Source organism: Oncorhynchus clarkii, chromosome 22 (assembly GCF_045791955.1).
Source record: "Oncorhynchus clarkii lewisi isolate Uvic-CL-2024 chromosome 22, UVic_Ocla_1.0, whole genome shotgun sequence".
NCBI lineage: Eukaryota > Metazoa > Chordata > Actinopteri > Salmoniformes > Salmonidae > Oncorhynchus > Oncorhynchus clarkii.
The window spans coordinates 28,202,796-28,206,903 of record NC_092168.1 but is presented as its reverse complement, the minus strand read 5'-3'; the positions used below and the strand labels follow the sequence as shown (position 1 = coordinate 28,206,903).

At 42.3% G+C, this 4,108-nt stretch overlaps 1 protein-coding gene across 1 annotated transcript in view; it reads left to right on the top strand.

The window, feature by feature from the left end:
- Positions 1–1,716: 1,716 nt before the first annotated feature.
- The window catches only part of LOC139380729 (zinc finger MYM-type protein 2-like), a 29,233-nt gene continuing 26,841 nt past the window's right edge, over positions 1,717–4,108 (top strand). The window contains exon 1 of the mRNA XM_071123704.1: positions 1,717–1,831. The gene's annotated coding sequence lies outside the window, so the exon portion shown is untranslated. The remainder of the gene's footprint in view (positions 1,832–4,108) is intronic.

Below are 4,108 nucleotides of genomic sequence, written 5' to 3'. Positions count from 1 at the left end.
GGTCAAATGCACACTTTGTGTAGTAGAGAATTGGAATGCAGTATTTTGAAACAGGGCATTTGTTCCTGCTTGTGTGAGAGAGTAACAGCCATGGTAGCTTAGAATGCAAATCCTGCTGATGAACGACACAAGACAGATTACTTCACAACTTTGACCAGCAATTCAAGTCTGTGTCACCCATTTGTTGCAATAGAATGGGACTGCAAAATGGGAATAAGTGCTTGTGAATGGTTTGGAATTAGGATAGATGTACATCTAGATTAAAAAAATAATAATAATATGTACTGTATATCAAATGTCTTGATAATGTATTTTTATTAATGGCCTATTAACTATAAAGGCTCATACTTGTATAATAAGCACTTTACAGGATGTAGCTGTGTGACCAACTGGGGTCGAACTCAGGTTTCCCAGGATTGGGTTGGCCTGCTGAGCTAAAGCCTAGGTGTTAGCAGGGTGTTTACGCAAGATGCCAGATCATATCACTAAGGTTACTAATTCACATGTGATTTACACGCAGACACTATGAGCATCAACGTTCCACTCTTCAACAATAAAGTATAGCCTAATACAGTCAGTGCACATAATCATCTGCTTGCAATAGCATAAATTAATCGCTAGGCGGGGGTTAGACCAATAAAACGATGTGGATAAAAATGCCCCACAGCACAAGGGTCATGACTAGAAGGGATCCAACAGTTGTCAAAATAACGCCAGAATATGTATTTTTTGTTGCATTTTAGCTAACCCTAACCTTTAACCCAATTCGCCTAAACTGCTACGAAGTCAAATCTGACGTTAATTTGAGAAAAGCAGGATCCGTTCTACCCATTACCGTTGTTTTAGTTGTTTAGTCCTTTAGAGCTGGGTCAGAGCAAGCGGATCCTGTTCTTTTATAGATCAATGATCCTGAATGATTCAGCACTTTAGCAAATATTGCCGTTATAGCATCATCACCATGAAAGTAATGTTCTTGGGTCTTCTTAATTCGGTAAATTTGCAGATGTAGGTTATCAGAGTATGGACATAGCACCTGGTTTATATGTTTTGTTTTGAGCCCATGCTTGACTCAGTACCACATTTTATCTCACGTAAACACACCTGATCCGCCATTTTTATACGCCCTCTAGTCCTGTGTGCTTTGTATAAAAAGTGCCCCGTGTTCTCTCAACATGTTAGCATGGTCCAACTCCGCAATGCTTCGTTGCAAGACGGTTCCGAAATGGTTAAGATAACATTGGTCTACCGAACACATACTGGCCAAAGTGTTAAGAGGGTGATTTGAACCAGATGTTTGCAACATTAGGTTTTTCATATCACATGCTACATGATTCCAAGGGTGGTGTTTGACATTTTCCATTAACATGTATTTTGACACACAGTAATATTCTATTGAAAGTCATTATGTAATGTAGAAACCACCGGTAGACGTGTGTTGGACCTGAACGCAACCGGGACAGGACTGAATGCTGATTGGATCTCTAGTGTGGTCAATGACACCTCGATTGCGGTTCAACCGTAAACACACCAGATGGCATAGTAAAATGCGTAATCATTGCCAAATGCATTATGTGGCTGGTTCATGGTAAAGTACTGCTATTATTATGAGCTTCAGGTATTCGAGACCAATTTAATTGTCAACCGCACCACTCCTGATTGAACATTGTGCGCCTGCGCGATGATGAAACAGAAGAAAGATCTCGTTCAGATCTCGTTGGCAGAATTCTCCCACTCGCGGACAAGAACGTCTTTACGTTGGGGCGCATGCGTGCGTTCCCCGATTTATATCAAGGCACAAAAGTGGCGCTATATCGTTTCAAGCTCGACTCCGGTAAGAATTTCCGAGACGTTTTATTGACATTTTACGGTTAATTAGTCAAAGTTTCAACAACTAGCTGAGGTGTTAGACAGATGTCCACGGGCTCCCTTAAGTCTCCTGCTATGTTAGAAAGTAAATATGTGACGATTTATCAGTCAGTTTGTACCCCGCCTGAGATTTTCTCCCCCTCTCTGCTGTGGAAGGGTACTAAGCTATATTGCCACCACTCTTTCATATTGTTTCGCTCGCTCTCTAATGGCGGACGTGAGGCAGTGCTGCTTGCTGACGGAAGGGGGGGGGGCAATTTAGCCCTTGTTGAAAATGTTTAGTTACCCCCACATGTTTGGATTAGTGTTGTAGAAACGACACATTGAAAATAAATATGTTTTTAGGTCTGTCAACTATTTTATTGACACAAACAGAGCAGTTTGTAGATATGTAACAGTATAGCGCCCCCCTTCGGGTGGCAACGTGTATTTTCTGTGATTGCCCCGGGTAATCTCTGGGGTAACTTTCCAATTAAACGTTTACGTTACACAGGTATTACATAAACAATACATTTGTTTTGGTTTTCAGACTGTTTTGTGAAAACAAATAATATCCACTGAATAATGATGTGTTCGCCTCAGAGAGCACGTTTTTTTCTCTAGCTATGTAGCCTATCACATTGTCGGATTAACGTGAATAATACGTTGCTCTCTAGGATTTTTGTCGGTTATGCGACTAAACATCACATGGGTCACTAATAGTCTGGAATAATTTACGTTAATTTTTCAATAAGAATGGCGCAGTCTTGTTGGCTCATCTCTCCAGTTCGCCGCAAATCCATTTCGTGGAAGGCCGGGCAAGCAGAGGTGGGAACGGAACTGAACCACGTTTTGTGGTCCTCAAATTAGCTCACTGACCCCATCTACCCCTCTCCTCTGTTCGTCAGTGGGTCTTCTCGGGTATGCATTAATGATATTTGTCATAGGTCTATTATCCACCTGAAGTTTTGGACCTTTCGCTCTAAGTTTTCTGAATAAAAATGATAGCGAGGCGGGTTGACATTGTTATCCGGTTGCCTTGACAGTGGAGGAGCTGTGGTCCTCGCGGTTGAACGGAGGTTCTACCCGGGTTGTGTAGTGACGGGCACGGCCTGATATGGGGAGAGCTTTGGACAAAATGTGGTATTTTTCCATGTATTGAGCCACATCATTGTGATCATCAGCTATTAGTAGCCCTAAACATGGGGCTTTATGGCAAGAAATTATATGAAGCATTAGCAGTCTAACAGCAGGAATGGAATAGGACTACAATTGAGCATAGTCAGGTGTTTGGTAGCTGCTTCACTCTACATCAAGCATCATTCATACACATTACATAATATGACTGAATGGTCATGACTGTAAGAGCAGACCACCTGGGGTATGATGAAAGCAAGGGGCATGTGCTTGTCTTAATTACATCATACCTTAGTCACTCCCCATGATCTAATTGAAATGATGCAGTTTTAGCTGTGCTCTGTATTGCCTGTTTGCAGATGTATGAGAATGTGGCTGTTGTACCGTCTGTGTAACACTAGTGCAGTGCTTCAGTGTTCAGTTCAAATCCTGAATGTCTCTCTAACCACACCTGTTATGAGGATAGGCGCATCAACTGATACGTCTTGTTGGTGGAACGTTGCATGTCCAAGCCCTTTGCAGGAAGGAGACACGTGAATGTGGAGTACATTCGCACAATGCTGCACTGCAGTCTGGAGTCTATTTTCTCCTTTCTGTATCAGTGACTTGGTTCTAGCACAGGTTCTTTTGCGGTTTTATTTTTTACTATTTTGATATGAATAATGCATAATGTTACTCTATGTATAGAACCCAGAACATTCTTATTGATACTTTGAATAAAACAATTTATTTAACCTTTATTTGAAGGGATTCTTCGATTGAGATTTAGGTTATTTTTCAGACAAACTCATGGATACCATTTATGTGTGTGTGGTTTGGAGATTATAATGCATTTTATTTTGGGGGGGTATTTTACCCCCATTTTTTCCCCAATTTCAATCTTGTCTCATCGCTGCAACTCCCGAACGGGCTCGGGAGGCGAAGGTCGAGTCATGCGTCCTCCGAAACATGATCCGCCAAACCACGCTTCTTAACACCCGCTCACTTAACCCGGAAGCCAGCCACACCAATGTGTTGGAGGAAACACCTTTCACTGTCAGCCTGCAGGCGCCCAGCCTGCCGCAAGGAGTCGCTAGAGCATGATGAGCCAAGTAAAGTCCTCCCGGCCAAACCCTCCCCTAACCCG